Source organism: Bos taurus, chromosome X (genome assembly GCF_002263795.3).
Source record: "Bos taurus isolate L1 Dominette 01449 registration number 42190680 breed Hereford chromosome X, ARS-UCD2.0, whole genome shotgun sequence".
Taxonomy (NCBI): Eukaryota; Metazoa; Chordata; class Mammalia; order Artiodactyla; family Bovidae; genus Bos; species Bos taurus.
The window spans coordinates 8,493,259-8,512,836 of record NC_037357.1 but is presented as its reverse complement, the minus strand read 5'-3'; the positions used below and the strand labels follow the sequence as shown (position 1 = coordinate 8,512,836).

At 44.4% G+C, this 19,578-nt stretch overlaps 1 non-coding gene and 1 pseudogene across 1 annotated transcript; one reads left to right on the top strand and one right to left on the bottom strand.

Annotated features, from left to right (window-relative positions):
* Positions 1 to 919: 919 nt before the first annotated feature.
* Positions 920 to 999, bottom strand: TRNAA-CGC (transfer RNA alanine (anticodon CGC)). The gene has a single exon. It is a non-coding gene; the product is annotated as a tRNA-Ala (tRNA).
* Positions 1,000 to 3,831: 2,832 nt separating this feature from the next.
* LOC615454 (eukaryotic peptide chain release factor GTP-binding subunit ERF3A-like) lies at positions 3,832 to 5,850 on the top strand (annotated as a pseudogene).
* Positions 5,851 to 19,578: the final 13,728 nt, after the last annotated feature.

Below are 19,578 nucleotides of genomic sequence, written 5' to 3'. Positions count from 1 at the left end.
TTAAAGAAGCAGGGTGACAATATACAGCCTTGATGAACTCCTTTTCCTATTTGGAACCAGTCTGTTGTTCCACGTCCAGTTCTAGGGGTGCATATATCTTTTTTAATTAGTGTTTTTGCATTCTTCAGATAAATACCCAGGAGTGGAATTGCTGGACTGTGTGGTAATTCTATTTTTAGTTTTCTGAGGAACCTCCATACTGCTCTGCATAGCGGCTGCACCAATTTACATTCCCAGCAATAAAGCCTGATGGGGCCCTTTTCTCACATCCTCGCCAACACTTGTTGATGTTTGCCTTGCAAGGTTTGTAACAACACACATGACGGCAACAGGGACAAGAAGAGGGAACAGCAGTGACTCAGACACAGGTTCTCTGAGTCCCCTCCCCCATAGGCACTGGGTACTTGGTGGGATAAATTGCTTCAGCCACCACCTTCCCTCACCTCCTGTTGACATGACAGCAAAGCACCTGCTCTATCAAACATAGAAACCAAGACTTACCCACAAACAACCGTTCCGTACCCCTCATTCTTTTTGAAAACTGGTCATTATCATTCTCGAAGTCCTGGTGCTGGCATGCCCTGAGAAATATCCATTTATGAAAGCCATTGTGCCGCAGAAGAGCCTTTGCAAGCCTTCTTTCCAACTGAATTTGAACCGGCAGACAGGTCCCCAGGCTAAAGAGAGAAGTAAGTGGAGTGTGTCTGGCATATTTGCAACTTTTCAGCAAACTACTCCCGACTCATCGAAACATCTCCACTCTTGACTCAGGGCCCTGGGGTTGGGGGAGAGAATGGGCAACACTCTGCCCCATTGACATTGACTTGGCATGTTGGCCAACAAGAAAACATTACACTCTCACTTTTCTTGTTTGCTTGTTCGGCTGCACTGGGTCTTAGTCGCAGCATGCAGGATCTAGTTCCCTGACCAGGGATCGAACCCAGGTACTCTGCATTGCGAGTACAGCGTACAGAGTCTTAACCACTGGACCACCAGGGACATCCCCACACTCTCACTTTGAAGGGGAGGAAGCATCACAGACTTCCTGCAAGGTCCAGAGGGAGATTTATTCTAGGGGTGGAAGGACATAGAGTTTTGTCCATTGCCCTATAGATAGCCACCTGCTAATAAGGAGGATCTTACTTTGTTAGGCCTCTGAAAACTCACAAAAATCTCCTTTGGTTATCACTGTCCATCACTCGGCAGCTGGCCCCAGTCATGAGGAATTTTGTGGTATTGCCTATAAATCAGTGTAGCAAAGGAGAGCTGCTGCAGCCTTGTATTCTGTGACTCTTGTTTGGAAGCTCTTTTATTTCTTCTCTTCCTATAGGCAGCACATGGGACTGATTTGATAAAGGCCAAGGTCTAGAGACAGAAGTAGCAAGGGGCTTAACAACGAACACCCCCTTGGCATCTTTCCTTTCCCTACCATGACTTGAGGCTTCCAGAGGGGTCTGCAGGCTTTCACACAAAGTTCTGAGCTTTGTGACTGTTCAAACATCAAGGCATCAGTAGGGGTCTGAGGTCAGGTGAGATTGGTTGGGGCAGTGGAGGGGGCAGTGGGGTGAATTAGCAGATGAGGCTTAGGTCAGAGCTTTTAAAAGGGCTGAAAATGCTCTCCTTTCATCAATCAAGCTAAAAAAGAGAAAGTGAGAGAGAGAGAGAATGGGACAGAAAATTGGAAAATTAAGTGGAGACCAAGCCAGGAACACAGGGAGCTGTACTCATATACTTCTTTGAGAGTCCCGTACCATTTAAATGCCTTTTAGCCATTTAAAAGCACAGACTCTAGCTGAGTGCTACACAATGTAACCCTCTGCAATGATGGAAATGTGTTATAAATACACTACCCTATAGTGGTAGCCACTGGCCACATGTGGCTGTTAAGCACTTGAAATGTGATTGGTATGACTGAAAAACTGAATTTTAAACTTTATTTTTTTATTAATTAAATGATTTAAAATTTTTTAATTCATTTAAATTTCAACTTTAATAGCTACATGTGGCTAGTGGCTACGATGGACCAGTACTGGTCTAGAGTTACCAAACTCTGGGTTCAAATGCCAGATCTGCCTCTTATTAGCTAGGAAACTTTAGCAAGTTATTTAACATCTGTGCCTCAATTTATTCATCTGCAAAATTGGAATATAAGGATTCTCACAGGACTGTTGTGAGGATTAGAGGAATTAATATGTATAAAGTGATTAGAGAAGTGGCTAATGCATCATAAGTGCTGTATATAATTTGTTTTTCCAATTAGAGACACAGAGTGACATTCCCATAGCCACTGAGAGGCCTCTGTAGAGAGAGAAAAAGGCCCTTCTCCACTACAGAGATAGCAGGTGGAATTCATTCATACTGCTTATGCCAGACTTCAGAAGAGATGCAATTCAAATCATGGTCCTTCTCCTGAAGGGCTGGGAGCAGTGTGTGTGTGTGGTAGGGTGTAGAAGGAAGTGCTCAACCCTAGTCACCATCTGCAACTAGCTCCTCATCACAGATCACAGAATGCTCCTTGTCCTTCCAAGCTCATCCCCTTACAGGTATGTGAGAGAATTCAGACAGGTGTCACCATCCTCAGTAATGGGAGACAGTGAGTTGTGGCCATGGAAATCTGCATTCGAGTCCCAACCTAACTGTTAACTTACCAAGGTGAGGTTAGGTGAAGGACTTAACTCTCCCTGAACCTCAGTTTCCCCATCTGTAAAGTAGGGGTATCTTAAGTTCTCTCTTCCAAGATCGGTGTGATGACTGAAGGGAATAATGTAAGCAAAGTGCTTAGTGCAGCACCTGGTAGCTGCTATTTCCTTATCCACTTCTGTATGTTGGAATGAGAACCAATCCAGTCAGTAAGTGAGTGAGGTTCTTTCACAATCCATCATCAACAATTCTCTGAGCTCAGTTTGGGGATAAGGACATCTACTTCCTATTGCCCAGAAAAGTGGAAATTAACTGTAAAGCCATGGCTAAAATCCAGTCCTGCTGCCTCCTAGCCCTAGGCCAGGCAAGTGCAACAAAGGGCCTGCTGGCTGCTAATTTCTGATGGGGTTATAGAGTGTTTTTTTTTCATCAATCACTCTCACTGTAAGGAACACAAGTGCAAGTTACTTCGTTAAAAGCACTCACACATAACTGGGTACATTTACATATTAAGCAGGCAACTGAGACTCTAATCTTTCTATTTTATGTACAGCTGTAATCATTCCTCAGCATCAGAACACTTGTTAAATACTCAGGATACTACAGAGAACTCTCAAACCTTTGCTAAGGACAGGTGATGATTTGAAAAGCACTCCCATTCACAAGCTGGAGGCAAGCTCCCCTCAACATTCCTTGTACCCTGGTGACCACATGTGCAGGCACCCCTGGAGCTCAGACTGACACAAAGCATAAACAGAGGGATGACTATGGGTCTCTTGGGCCCCTGAAGTTTGATGTATCTGAATAGGTAACTAGTACATATAGGGAGCAGGTCTCTATTAATCTGTGCACCCTGTTGTTGGTTTGGAAATGGAGCAGAGAAGAGAGACAGAAAATTCCAGTGCTCTGAGCAGCAGTTGTGGGAAGAAAGGTCAGTAGTGTGGCTCCGCAGAGAAAAGGAAGGCAGAGTGCCTCTGAGAAACTTGGCCTTCTTACAACACTGTTGTCTCAGATCAGCTCTAAATTCAGCCCCTCCACTCGAAAAATAACTCCAATTCAAAACCCAATCCAGACAAATACCAAACCAAACAAAGGCGTTATAAGAAAACTAGAGGTGCCGCCATATCTGCTGCTGCCGCCGCAGTTGCAAATGCAGTGTCGGGACCCGGCTGCCTCCACGCCGCCGCCAAGGGCTGAAGACGATGGATGGGCAGCAGCAGCAGCGACTCGGCTCCCGACTGCTGGGACCAGGTGGACATGGAAGCACCGGGTTTGGCCCCGAGCGGGGACTGAGCCTTCTTGGCGTTGGCGGCGGCCGCCGCCGAGGTGCAGCATGAGCCCCTCAGCTCGGCCTTCAGCCATCAGCTCAACATCAACGCCAAACCCTTCGTGCCTAACGTCCATGCCGTGGAGTTCATGCCGGCCTTCCTGCGGGGCCCGAGCCAGCCGCAGACCGCCCCGCCCCCCGGATGACGCCCCCGGATTCTATGAAGCCTGTCCGGGCGCGGGCGACCCTCAAGGTAAAAGGCTGGGACGGGGGGGGCGGGGCACCTGTGGAACATTCCAAAGAGGAACAGTTATTGTGGCGTGAAGGTTCCAATTCAGCCGTTACCATGGAACTTTCAGAACCTGTTGTAGAAAATGGAGAGGTGGAGATGGTTTTAGAAGAGTCATGAGAGCACAATAAAGAAGTAAGTGAAGCCGAACCAGGGGGTAGTTCTTTGGGAGATTTGGGGCCCCCAGAAGAAAGTGGCCAGGAAATGATGGAGAAAGAGGAAATCAGAAAATCGAAATCTGTGGTCGTACCCTCAGGTGCTCCTAAAAAAGAACACGTAAATTTGGTATTCATTGGGCATGTCGATGCCGGGAAATCAACCATTGGAGGACAGATCATGTTTTTGACAGGAATGGTTGACAAAAGAACACTTGAGAAATATGAAAGAGAAGCTAAAGAAAAAAATAGAGAATCTTGGTATTTGTCCTGGGCCTTAGATACAAACCAGGAAGAACGAGACAAGGGTAAAACAGTAGAAGTGGGTCGTGCCTATTTTGAAACGGAAAAGAAACATTTCACGATTTTAGATGCCCCTGGCCATAAGAGTTTTGTCCCAAATATGATCGGTGGTGCTTCTCAAGCTGATTTGGCTGTACTGGTAATCTCTGCCAGGAAAGGAGAGTTTGAGACTGGATTTGAAAAAGGTGGACAGACAAAAGAACATGCAATGTTGGCAAAAACGGCAGGGGTGAAATATTTGATAGTGCTTATTAATAAGATGGATGATCCCACAGTAAATTGGAGCGTTGAGAGATATGAAGAATGTAAAGAAAAGCTAGTGCCCTTTTTGAAAAAAGTCGGGTTTAGTCCCAAAAAGGACATTCACTTTATGCCCTGCTCAGGGCTGACCGGAGCAAATATTAAAGAGCAATCAGATTTCTGCCCTTGGTACACTGGATTACCATTCATTCCCTATTTGGATAATATGCCAAACTTCAACAGACCCATTGATGGACCAATTAGACTGCCAATTGTGGATAAGTTCAAGGATATGGGCACTGTGGTCCTGGGAAAGCTGGAATCAGGATCCATTTTTAAAGGCCAGCAGCTTGTGATGATGCCGAATAAGCACAATGTGGAGGTTCTTGGAATACTTTCTGATGATGCTGAAACTGATTATGTAGCCCCAGGTGAAAACCTTAAAATCAGACTGAAGGGAATTGAAGAAGAAGAGATTCTTCCAGGATTCATACTCTGTGATCCTACTAATCTTTGCCATTCTGGACGCACATTTGATGTTCAGATAGTGATTATTGAGCACAAATCCATCATCTGCCCAGGTTATAATGCAGTGCTGCACATTCATACTTGTATTGAGGAAGTTGAGATAACAGCCTTAATCTCCTTGGTAGATAAAAAATCAGGAGAAAAGAGTAAGACACGGCCCCGCTTCGTGAAGCAAGATCAAGTGTGCATTGCCCGTTTAAAGACAGCAGGAACTATCTGCCTTGAGACATTCAAAGATTTTCCTCAGATGGGTCGTTTTACTTTAAGAGATGAGGGTAAGACCATTGCAATTGGCAAAGTTCTGAAACTGGTCCCAGAGAAGGACTAAGCAGTTTTCTTGATGCCCCTATACCATACTGGGAGAATTGACTATGATAAAGTTCACCATCTTCTCTTATTTACTACACATTGACAAACTTTTCTCCATCTTTTGCAAAGAAAAATTCCACAGCAAAAATCCATGTTTTGTCAGCTATCATGTTGAGATCTCAGCTATGTCACTGCTGAATTTACCCACAATTTCCTCCTCCTATTCCATTCTGCTTCCTTGAACAAAATCAGTAAAATCTTTGTAACTGATGTGGATGTAATTGTCTATAACAATGAAAAATTAATACATTTTTAATTTTTCATTTTCCTTTAAGATACTTAGACAACCCTTGTTCCAATTAGACCAATCAGAGTGTGTCAGTGTGTGTACATGTTAAAGACAACTAACATGTGAATAAAATATTCCATTTGAAAAAAAAGATAACTAGAGACCAGTATCTTTCATGAACACAGACCAAGAACTGCTCAACAAATTATCAGCAAATTGAATTCTGCTAAGTCACTTCAGTCGTGACTAACTCAAAAGCATATATACTATATGATTCCATTTATACAACATTCTGGAAAAGGGAAAACTACAGAAATAGATCAGTTGTTGCCAAAGGTTGGTATGGGGCATGGGATTGACTGCAAACGAGCTCAGACAACTTTTGGTGGATAATGAAAATCTTCTATATCTTCATAGTGTTGGTGTTGGTAAAGATATTTGTCAAAACTCACTGAATAGTACTTTAAAAAAAGAGAACTTTATGGTATGAAAATTATAGCTTAATAGGGACTTCTCGGAGAAGGCAATGGCACCCCACTCCAGTACTCTTGCCTGGAAAATCCCATGGATGGAGGAGCCTGGTAGGCTGCAGTCCATGGGGTCGCTAAGAGTCAGACATGACTGAGTGACTTCCCTTTCACTTTTCACTTTCATGCATTGGAGAAGGAAATGGCAACCCGCTCCAGTGTTCTTGCCTGGAGAATCCCAGGGACGGGGGAGCCTGGCTGGCTGCCGTCTATGGGGTCGCACAGAGTCAGACACGACTGAAGCGACTTAGCAGCAGCAGCAGCAGCAGCAGGGACTTCTCCAGTGATTAGGACTCCACACTTCCACTGCAGGGGATACGTGTTGGATGCCTGGTCAAGGAACTAAGATTCCGCATGCCACATGACGCGGCCAAAAAAAAAAAAAAAAGAAAGCAAATGATACCTTGATAAACCTGACTTAAAAAACAGGAATCGTATTATGAGCCCATGATAGAGAAAGGGCCTACCAAGCTTGTCTTCCATCCTGAAGGCACATGTGTTTGGGAGGGAATGTCTCACATTCAGGAAGGACTTTCATACTTGCCCTGTTTGTCAGAATGCCAACCTTGGGAGGTTTGCCTTTTGATTAACAGTTGATTAATAGTTGATTAACTATTTAGGGAAGAATGGTGCAAATGGAAAACAGTCACCAATGCACAGTAGTTTAGGGCATAGGTTTTGACATCAGGCCGATATGGGTTCAAATCCTAGCTTTGCTGTTTCCAACTTCTGTGACCTGGGTAACCCATTTAATCTCTCTAAGCCACAGTTTGCTCATTTCTCAGACAAGCAATAATATCCAATTATCTCCCTGGGGTAGGTGAGAAGCTCAAATGAGCAACAGAAGTGAAAGTGCCTGGCACCCAGGTGTAACATAGTGATGGGAGATAACATAGGAAGTAATGTATATGCAAGTGTTTGGTAAATGGTAACCAATCTTATTCCTAAATCAAAAGATGCTGTGGGGTAGAAAGAGGGCAGCCTGGCTGGTAGGAAAGTTATGTGGGAGGGGTTGGTGCCTCCCACCTGCAACCACACTTAACCCTGCTCCCCACTTGTGACAATACCCATTCAGTGGGCGACCTACATTCTGGAATTTCCAGGACAGCCACAACACAAGTCCATCCTCGTAGGGGACCACATGTCAGAGTTGGGGGGAAATAGAGGGACTGTAGTTAGGGTTAGGGTTCCTAGCCTCTCCCTCCTGCGCCTTCTTCCTATCTCTTCTTTCCTCTCCACCCCAACAGTGGCGAAGTGCCCAGACTTCTTTCGTAGGAAATCAAACAGAACTAGGAAGGTAAATCTCCTGGGGTGGGGGTGGGCGGTGGGTAGGTAGGGGAGGCAACCAAAAATCCACCCACCTCAGTACAATACATTTGAAGTCCAACTAGAAGTGTTTGAGAGATCACCGCTCCTGTAGTTATCTGTGACACCCCTCCTGTCCCCCGACCCCATACCTGCTCCCACCCGCTCTGCTCCTCTGTCGCCCCTCCCTTCCCCAGAGGTGGCTACAGTTGAAAAAACAACATTTGTCTCCCAGCTGATCAACTGGGACTGAGAGGAAGGCAAATGAATTATTTCGGTTCAGCAGCAAGTGCGAGCGTGGGTTTTTCAGCACCCGCCCCCCCTTTTTAATTAATGAACAACCTCGTCCACGGCCGCTCCCCGTATGTATGCAAAACAGCTTCTTCATTTGAAATCCCTGTTGTTGAATGTGTACGTGGGGCACAATCACATTGCCGCCCCCTGTTTTGCATAAGAAACCGCTGTTTCCAAGATAAGAATCTTTTCATTTAGCCGTCATGAGCTCATCTTTTTTCCTGTGCATTGTGGCTCCGGCTCCTTTGAGTCAATACCCAAACAATGACTGCCTGCACTCGCTCCAGGCACCCTCCGGCCCCCAGCCCCCAGCCCCTGAAGACAGAAGGCTGTAGCCTCCGGAAGCCTGCTTAGGCAGGCAACGCAAGATCTTTTCAAACCTCAGATGTCAAGAGGGCAAGAAATAAGATTCGAAACCTCTGCAAATCTTCCTCTGGCTTCAAAGCAGAGCCTGGGAAAGAAGCCGTGAATGGCGGTGGCGTGTATGGCAGGGGGCGGACAGGCAGTGCCCTGGGATCATGAACAGTCTGGGAAATCGAAGGTCGGGGAGTGAGGCACCCACAAGTGTGCAAAGCTGCTCAGCCACTCCTCCTGTGTCCCTGATCATCAGACTGCATCCTGTCCCTGCCCTTTGGTTTGGAACAACCACGCCCACAGCAAAAACCACACAATGCACTGCACTCAAATTAGAAACTGGAAGGGGCCTCAAGAGTCTATGGAATCGAAACCCTTTCCTCCTTCGGTCTGTAGGTAAATTAAGGCCCGGGGGGGGGGGGGCAACGTGCCTAATAACACTGGCAGATAATTAGCTGAAGAGGTAGGTGCTAAAACTCCAGTTTGAATGCGGTTTCTTGCACCACACATGGCTGACTCTGGAGGGAATAAATAACACGTGTAGAAAGCGCTGAGGAAAAAGATAAGATAGAAGATTAACTGAGATCCCAGTATAGGATAAAGCCTGTATAAACAGTAGGGGTTTTACTGTTAGCCTCATTTGTAGCAGAGATTTTCAAAAGAGTCAGGAGAACAGCGAAAGTTTAAGCTTTAGCAGTGAGAAAGAATTCTGCAGAAGCCAGTTGAGTTTCCAGGCAAAATGTATATAGTCACTGTACTCGGCGGAATGGGGCTACGGCTGCTGCTGCTGCTAAGTCGCTTCAGTTGTGTCCGACTCTGTGCTGCGGGGTTGCCTTCAACTCGGCAGTCATTGTTTCCCCTTTAGGGAGAGGAAATCGTGCAACAAAGAAGCTTTAATCGAACCGTAGATAACGAACACGTATCCTGAGGGAGGCCAGGTGCACTGAGGCCCTTAAGAAAGGGGGAAGACAAAGGCCGCGCCTTCAGAGAGCCTGAGCGGATAGAGCCTGAGAGGATAGACGTTTCGTCTCTGCAGTGTGAACTTACATCCCTTCAGGGCAGAGCCTACGTATCCTTGGTAACTGCTAGCATCCAAGAGCTCGCAGTAGGAGTCGAATCTATCCCTGCTGATTGGTTGGTAGGCTAGGATCGACAAGACCTCCCGCGCTGACTCTAAAGCGTTCACAGCCTAGCTTTTGTCCATGTTTGGTGGAGAGGAACCTTTATTACATTTCAAACGAACAATTCCACCCCACCCTCCACCCCCACCCTGGGACTTTGAGAAAGCTCCAGTGACTCCCCAGTGTGTTGACCCCTGGGGGGGGGGGGGGCGGCGCTCAGATTGCGGGGGCGAAGGTGGGGGGGGGGCCGGCGTTTTCCTACTAGGCATCAGAAGAGGTAATGTTTCAACATCCCCGAATGATATTGCTGAGAAAAGCCACTGTGCAGTCAGAAGGAAAGATTTCCTTCACCTGCCTATCAGTTTGTTGCTGTTTAGTCGCTCAGTTGTGTCCAGCTCTTTTTGTGACCCCATGGACTATAGCCCACCATGCTCCTCTGTCTATGAGATTCTCCAGGCAAGAATACTGAAGTGGGTTGTCATTTCCTTCTCCAGGGGATCTTCTCAACCCAGGGATCAAACCCGCTTCTTCTGCATTGGCAGGCGGATTCTTTACGGCTGAGCCACCCACCAGGGAAACCCACTTATCAGTTTGGGGGAACATAAATGAATCTTATTTCGCAGATAAAAAAGGAGCAGTAGAACCAAAGGCAGGAGACCTGGGGTTCACATCCTAAGTTGGCCCCTCACTAGTGTCAGGGAGGGGGAAATTTCCCTCTTCCGCTCTTGGTTCTTTAAGTTGGTCAAATAAATAAAATGACACAAAAATTAACAGGAGGAGAAAATCCAATTTAATTTTGTGCGTATGGGGGCTCCATAGGACTATGAGGCTCACAGGACTCCTGGACTAAAGAGAAGAGGATAAGGCCTGGGACATCAAAGGGAAGGAAAGCAATTCACAGGAAGATGAAAAAGAGAATGTTTGTACACAAATGTTTCCTGGGCCATACAGAAACAATGGGACACAGAGGGCAATTTGAACAAACAGACTTTGCTAGGTTCCTCCCTGCCCACCACACCTAGTTCATATTATGCTGTAGTTATCTATGGTGATATCTCCCTTCCTAGGACTTCCCATGTGGGGCTCGTGGTAAAGAACCTGCCTGCCAATGCAGGAGACATAAGAGATAGGGGTCGATCCCTAGATCAGGAAGATCCCCTGGAGGAGGGCATGGCACTCCACTCCAGTATTCTTGCCTGGAGAATCCTATGGACAGAGGAGCCTGGCAGGCTACAGTCCATAGGGTCTCAAAGAACAGGAAACGACTGAAGCGGCTTAGCACGAATGTACCCTTCCTAGAACAGGTCTTCTGTGTAAATTCTTTTAGGCAGTTGGGGGAGGTCACAAGTTCTTTCTGGGCTTCCCTGGTGGTCCAGTGCTTAAGAGTCCACCTGCCAATGCAGGGGACACAAGTTCAATTCCTAGTCTGGGAAGATCCCACAAACTCATGCACCACAACTTCTGAGCCCATGCTGTGGAGCCCATGCGCTGCTACTGCTGAAGCCCACACATCCTAGAGCTCATGCCCTGCAACAAGAGAAGCCACTGCAATGAGAAGCCTGCGCACCGCAACTAGAGACTAGCCCCTGCTTGCCACACCTAGAGAAAACCCACGTACAGCAACAAAAACCCGGTACAGCCAAAAATAAAATTAATTCAATTTAATTAATTTTAAAAGTTCTTCCTGAGTCTTTTGGGCCTTGATAGTTTTCAGCTCAAAATAATCTGCATACCAAAGTGACACATCGTGGGGCAGCCTGCCCTAAACCCCATCAATTTCCTCTTCAGAGACTTCCCTTGAAGTTTTACAGTCCAGAAGTTGAGTTGATAAACTGTTCCTTCTCAATGAACCAGTCACCTAATCCTAACGCTAGGTCGGTTCAGTTCAATTCATTTCTGAAATCAGTGATGCAGATGGGCCCTCAAAGTTAGGCCTCTAGTGCAAGCAATCAGGTGTTTAAGAGAGGCATTTCTATGGAAACAAAAGAAAAACAATGGTTAACGATTGGAGCAGACCATAATCTCTTTCTGAGTTCTGAAGCAGCCAGTTGAGAAGATTTTTATTATCAAAGCATTTTCAAATGGAGTGAGGGCAGGCAGTGACGATGCTGTAAGCTCAGCCTCTCTGTACCAGTGCCGAATCAAATCTCAGACAGAGTTTTGGGTGAAGTAGAAAAGAATAGCTCTATTGTGTCCCAACCCAGGGGAGTTTGGTGAGGAGTTTTATGGCGAAAGGCTAAAGGCTGGGGCTGCTGATAAAATTAAGGTGTGTGCCCGGCCTGCATTGTTTAATCTTGTCTCAGGTAATCTTCTTGATGAGCTTCTCTGGTTCCTTTAGTTTGGCCTCAGGTCGTCTTCTCTGATATGAAAAAACGCTGACATCTTTCATTTGCTGGGTTTTAATTCTATGGTGGTGGTGGTTTAGTTGCTAAGTCATGTCTGACTCTTGCAATCCACAGGTGGTGGTTTAGTCGCTAAGTCATGTCTGACTCTTGCAATCCCACGGACTGTAATCTGGCAGGCTCCTCTGTCCATGGGATTCTCCAGGCAAGAATACTGGAGTGGGTTGCCATTTCCTTCTCCGGGGGATCTTACTGACCCAGAAATCAAACCCCCAGTCTCCCGCATTGCAGGCAGATTCTTTACTGACTGAACTATGAGGGAAGATTTAATTCTATAAAGGGCTTAAAGACATTTTGTGTATCCCTTGAGGTGGAGCCTACCCCAAAGTAGCAGTATTGTTTCTTGGCTGTCTCCACCTTGTCTTTGCATCCCCTCTCTTCCCTGATTAGCAATTGTTTGAATGTGCCCTTTGGAACTCAGGGAAAGTCATGGAGGCTGGAGGGAGACAGAAAGGCTTCCTGTCCAGGAGCCCCACAAGGTCCTGCTCAGTTTCAGTGACAATCGGCTGGATGTTTGTGGTTTGCAGTTTGAATGCCTCTGGTGATCTTTCTGAGTGGCCCACAGAGCTACAGGCATGAAGATTGTCTATACATGAACTGTTGTGATTTCTCTGATGTTTATATCAAGATGTCCAAGTTTAGTTTAAATAGCTTTGCACAAAGAGAAATTTAAGTTCTTAATGAATCTTGGTCAGGAAAATTGGAGGAAAAAAAGTTGAAAACATTGGAGAATTGTAATGAAGTACTGGAGGAAACTGGAAGAGTTTAAGGATCCAGTTCAGTTCACAGGTAGAAAACAAAACCTTAAAAAAGAGATAAATTTGCCATACCAAAAAAAAAAAAAAAAGTGAACAGCAGTAGAATCTAATATCCAAAAAGATTTATTGCTGAAACAATTTTTGTCTCTAAAATTACTCCCATTTTTTACCAAAGTTAGCCAAATTAAGACATTTCTTTGCAAAATAAGTCTAGTTTCAATCACCTTGCCCTGATTATTCACATAAGTATGGCAAGAATAGCGATTGCCCATATAGGCTCTTTTAAATCTTCTTTGCTGGGACTTTTCATAAGGAGTCTCAGGTTGACCTTTAAATGCCCCTTGAGGCCAGGAATCCTAGCCAGAAACTTGCTATCAGACTTGCCTGCAATACCTATAGATTTGGCTGAAATCCTCTCCTCAAGAGTCCCCAAATATTCTGAGGTTCCTGTACCTGCAGGGAAGTGACCTTCCTTTCTCACCTGGTAAGGCTGCTGAAAACCCTATAGTCAAGGTACCATACTATATTTCCAGGGGGTTTAATTGGCACCATAAAGTCAATTTTTGTTCCTTAAAGCTGTCTGCTCGTATCTGAGTCTATGCATGTCTCTCTCAAATATGACTTTCCAGTCAAAGCCTTGGTGATATAACATTTCTAATTAACACATCTAATTGTGTTAGAGAAGAATAGATTCTTATTAAAATTATGCAAATAACTATATTGCTATGAAAATACGAATACTTACTACAAGTTTCGAAATTCTGGAGGGATCGGGTAGGGAGAAAAAGTAAATGTCTCATCTTTATTGACAAAGGTATAGCTTACCAAATTGTTGACAGCTTAAGAAGAATGATAAAAATTTCCCTTAAATCTGGAAAAACAAAACATTTTTTAAAAAACAATAATGTTTCTAACAAAAAGTCATAAAAAATTATTATTACCCATCTCAGCTCATTCAGTCTCTTGTAATTATTACTTGTTCTGCTTGAATCCAATTTATTTTTGTTAATTTTGGAAATGTTTACCCATTTAAGTTTTATGATCTTAAACTTATGAGAAACCTGTGTATGTCAAAAGTCCTTTTCATGAATCTCCTTGAAGATGAAGCATTTTTTAAAATTGAAGTATAATTGACTTGCAATGGTATATTAATTTCTGCTGTACAGCAAAGTGATTTAGTTATACATATATGTACATTCTTTTTCATATTGCGTATTCTTATTTTTATTTATTTTTTGGCCATGCTGCGTGGCTTGTGGGATCCTAGTTCCCTGACCAGGGATCAAACCCAGGCCCTTGGCAGTGAAAGTGTGGAGTCCTAACCACTGGACTACCAGGGAATTCCCTTAAATGCACTTTAAAAATTATCTTAGCTAATTTGAGCCTTCCTCTTAAGGGCCATTAGAATTTCAGGTTGTAATTTCCCTGAGAGCTGACAGCAGTTTGGTAAAACACTAGCCACAAGTGGAGTTTAGCCCACATTTTCTTAGCTGCATGTGGGATATAACCCACATTTTTGTCCAGCCATATTGTGGATCACCTAACCTGATAGTTGCCAAATCAAGTTCCCAGGATATAAAACAAATTTAGTGAGATTTTGGCCTGTTGTTGCTGTTACTGTTGTTAGACGTCTACAACTTCTGGGATCATAGTTCTTAGACATAAAATAAACAGGTGGGCTGGAAGGTGGTATGCGTAACTCTTTGGATTTTAAGAAGAGGTAATTCACATTGACTGTGGAGTTTTGTGTTTTGTTCTGATTTTAAGAAAAGACGGAATTTACAATGACTGTGGAGTTTTGCTTTTTGTTCTAATTTCTTGTTCTTTCATCTTGTTACAAGTGTCTCTAAGGCTAGCCATTATACCAATAAGACAATTGTTTAGAATGAGAGCTCTACCAAAATTCTTTTACTTTTTTTTTAAAATTTTATTTTATTTTTAAACTTTACATAATTGTATGAGTTTTGCCAAAAATCAAAATGAATCCGCCAGAGGTATACATGTGTTCCCCATCCTGAACCCTCCTCCCTCCTCCCTCCCCATACCATCCCTCTGGATCGTCCCAGTGCACTAGCCCCAAGCATCCAGTATCGTGCATCGAACCTGGACTGGCAACTCGTTTCTTGCATGATATTTTACATGTTTCAATGTCATTCTCCCAAATCTTCCCACCCTCTCCCTCTCCCACAGAGTCCATAAGACTGTTCTATACATCAGTGTCTCTTTTGCTGTCTCGTACACCGGGTTATTGTTACCATCTTTCTAAATTCAATATATATGCGTTAGTATACTGTATTTATGTTTTTCCTTCTGGCTTACTTCACTCTGTATAATAGGCTCCAGTTTCATCCACCTCATTAGAACTGATTCAAATGTATTCTTTTTAAAATGTAGCCAATTCTGTTAGCCACTCAAATCAATAAGCCTTTTTATGGCTTAAACAAGGATGCAAAAGTCATTTCACAAGAGAGAAAGATGCAACCTTCATAATATCCGGAAAGTGTACTCCCAAAGATAGTCTAAGAAAGTAAAGACCTTTGTTGCACAGGCTGTAAGGATGATGCACACACAGTGTCTCAGCCTCTCATAGGAGCATGAGGTGCAAACCCACTCATCTGTGACACTGAGCAGGCACTACTGGAATGGGATTTTTCTAGAGCTAACAAAGCAGTGAAGGCCCCTTAGGAACTAGGATCCTCTTTGACAAACACCTCTGAGAACCAGCATGGCTAGAAAAGAGAGAGCTACTTGTGACTTCATGTCTCAGAATCCCAGTCTATTCAACTGGCCACCAAGGTGCACGTAGGTAGGTGTGCTCTCCCGATGGGGGAGGCCAGAGAGACTAGTCTCACTGGTCACAAAGAAAGCTTTTAAGACGTGAAACAAGATGCAAGGAAAAAACCTCATCTGGTTTTTACATCGGGGACCCACAGCCAAGTTTGTCTAAAAAGTCACCAGTCTGGTGAGAATCATAAACTCAGCAGTCTGTCAGGCCGGTTCACACAGCAGGACCATACGGCCTATGCCTGCGTTCTTACCCTACGGTATTTCCTCTTTATGACAAACAACACAGCAGACAGAAACAAAAAGAGTAATCATCTTTGGCAGGAAGTAGATGAATAAAAATCAAGAGTTCTCACTAATAAATTTGCCAGAGTTGTTATGACCAAGACCCTAGTTCAACAAATATTTTCCCCTGCTAATCTAAATTTAAAGAGAGAAAAGACTCTCACCACTTTTGCTTCCACCGGAGCCCACAGATAGAGATCCAGGAGACTGACATGATGTGAAGTCTTACCGTTTGTCAGATGCCCAGGATCTCTCAGCTGCAGCAGCCTCGAGAAAGTAGTGTCCAGCCAGCAAAGCTGACCCTGCCGACTACACCAGAAGTGTTGGAGAGGGGAACATCTCCCTTGCCCCTCTTGGTTCTTTTGGCCAGTTGAATCATTTAAATGACATAAGACAGATTAACAGGGGAAAATAAAATTTAGTTTTGTGCATATGGGGGCTTCATAGGACTATCAGGCTCATATGACAGCCAGATAAAAGAGAGTGTATGTCATCTTGGACTAAGGAGACGGGGGTAAGGGTCTGGGACTTCAAAGGGAAAGAAGGCAATTCATAGCAAGATGAAAAAGAGCAAGTGTCTGTACACAAATGTTTGCTGGGCCATACAGAAACAACGGGACACAGAATTCTCACAGATTTTGCTGTTCCTCCCCATCCACCACACCTAGTTCATACTGTGTTGTGCTCGCTCAGTCACTCAGTCGTGTCCAACTCTTTTCAATCCCATGGACTGTAGCCCACCAGGCTCCTCTGTCCATGGCATTTTCCAGGCAAGAATACTGGAGCTGGTTGCCATGTATTCTCTAGTTATCTATGATGATATCTCCCTTCCTAGAACAGGTCCTCAATGAAAATTATTTTAGGCAGTTAGAGGGGAGGCCAAAAGTTCTTGACTGTTTTCAGCTCAAAATAATCTGCATGCCCAAGTGACACATTGCCCTAACCCCTATCAGTCGTTTTGAGATTTTGATGAATCATCTCTCCTCTCTGGGCCTCAGTCTCCTCATCTATAACATGACTAAACCAAAGTTTCTCACACTGAATTTTGGAAACCTTAACTCTTTTCAAACATGAGGATTTGGTGAGGGAAGGTGAATAGATTATAAAAGAGGTACCTGGTGGTAAAAAGACATGGAGTCGTACATCCAGACAATGGAATATTGCTCAACACTAAAAATAAATGAGCTGTCTAGCCATGAAGAGATGTGCAGGAAACTTAAATACATATTACTGAGTGAAAGAAGTCAATTGAAAACGCTACATACTGTATGATTCCAACTATGTGACATTCTGGAAAAGGTAAAACTATGGAGATGGTAAAATCTTCAGAGGTAGGGGTGGAGACAGAGGACTTTTAAGGTAGTGAAGATACTCTGATTGATATTATAATAATGGATCTATGTCACCATGCATGCATGTGTGATAAGTACCCTCAGTCATGTCCAACTGTTTGCAACCCTATGGACTGTAGCCCACCAGGCTCCTCTGTCCATGGGATTCTCCAGGCAAGAATACTGGCATGGGTTGCCGTGTCCTCCTTCAGGGGATCTTACTGACCCAGGGATCGAACCTGCATCTCTTATGTCTCCTGCACTGGGAGGTGGGTTCTTTACCACTAGTGCCACCTGGGAAGCCTATATGTCATCATACATTCGACCAAACCCACAGAATGTACAACACCAACGGTGAACCCTAAGGTCACCTCTAGACTCTGGGTAATGATGTGTCAACATACATTCATCAACTGTAGCAAATGCATCCCTCTGCTGGAGGATGTTGATAACAGGGGAGGCTATGCATATCTGGGGCTAGGGAGTATATGGGAAAATTTTGTATCTTCCTCTCAATTTTGTTGTAAACCTAAAACTACTCTCAAAAATCAAATCTGTTTTTAAAAAAAAGAACCACTGGACTGAATAAGTGTTTCTAATTATATTTCATGATTCTATGAAATCCAATTTTTGTTCATGGAATGTGCTTTAAAAGGAACCAGGGTGTTAACTATTTAAGACAACTCCACTTTCAGTTAAATTTGGCAAACTGAATACATGCAATTAACCTCCTTCCTGAGCCGCCCCCGCCCAAAAAAAAGATGGTAAAGGAATTAAAAGCCCAAACACCATGAGGACAAAGGAAATAGGAAGAGAAGCTACAACAGACAAGACAACACACCTCCTACTTACCTCAAACAAAATGTGGAAACTAGAAAATGGATAAATGAGTAGTAACTGATTAAGCAGACTAGAGAAAGCTGAAACCTAAGGCAGCTGTTTATATGGCAAACCCCAAAACGCTCAGGAATTAAATGTACCAGGTATCTCTGAAAGTGGAAGTATGGAGTAGATATCAGGATGATTGATTAAACATGTTTATAAGGACCAGCTAGTTCCCAGATCCCTTCCTCCATCTGTGGAAAGGATGAGACACTTAAACCAAGCATAGTTGAGGGCCCACTGAGATGCCATTCCAAAAATGGGGATTAAGTTGAAGTCTGCTTTCTGATCATTGAGACCTCCAGTCCCTTTCCTTGGCTCAGTTCCCAAAATACTGACAGCCAAGGTTTACACACTCCAAGCTGGAGATTGGAAAATTCCGCTCTGGGAAACTGATTGAACACAGAGAAACAAAACAGAGACTATACTGGGAAAGTAGGCAGGTTGTCAATTACGTTGGGTCTTGTAGGTCATATTAGCATTTTTGGATTTTAGCCTTAGGGCCAGAAAAACATCCAAAGGTTTTTAGGGAACAACAAGATCAAGCTTGCATTTTTAAATGATTGGAAAATGCCGTGGACAGAGGAGCCTGGTAGGCTGCAGTCCATGGGGTCGCTAAGAGTCGGACACGACTGAGCGACTTCACTTTCACTTTTCACTTTCATGCACTGGAGAAGGAAATGGCAACCCATTCCAGTATTCTTGCCTGGAGAATCCCAGGGATGGGGGAGCCTGGTGGGCTGCCGTCTGTGGGGTTGCACAGAGTCGGACACGACTGAAATGACTTAGCAGCAGCAGCAGCGTGGCTATTCAAAGACAGAGGACTCTGGACCTCATATTGGCCAGTTTCAATCAGGTTAAAATACAATTGCTAATTTTCCGTTTCCATCTTCCCTTCCAAGGTTGGAGGGGTCAGTGGCAGTGAAGAGAGCTGCTATGTGGTGTACATCAGTGGTATGCCTGCTGGTACCTGAAGACGTAGAACTCAAGAGGGAGACAAGAGGTGCTATGAAGGAATGTTAGTATTGTGCCCAGTGGCACCCAAGGACATCAGATGGTAAGGGCAAGAAGACGGAACTGCACGGAGATACACTAGAGGTGTGCCTTTTGGTGCTCAGAGATATGGCTTACTGAAGCAGTATAGGATGCCACATGGAAACTCATTGGCAATGTGCCTGCTGATATCTGAGAATGCAGAATGCTGGTGGCAGGGTGCAGGGATGGCAGGTGGAAGAGAAAGCTAGTGTGGTTGGGAGACTGGTTATATTAACTGAGCAAATAAGTGAGGATTGTATTGAAGGGCTTCTTTGTAGCTCAGACGGTAAAGAATTTGCCTGCAATGCAGGAGACCTGGGTTCAGTCCCCAGGGTGGGAAGATCCCCAGGAGTAGGGAATGGCAATCCACTCCAACATTCTTACCTGCAGAATCCCATGGACAGAGGAGCCTGGCGGGCTACAGTCCATGGGGTCACAAAGAGTCTGACATGGCTGAGCGACTAACACTATACAAGTACA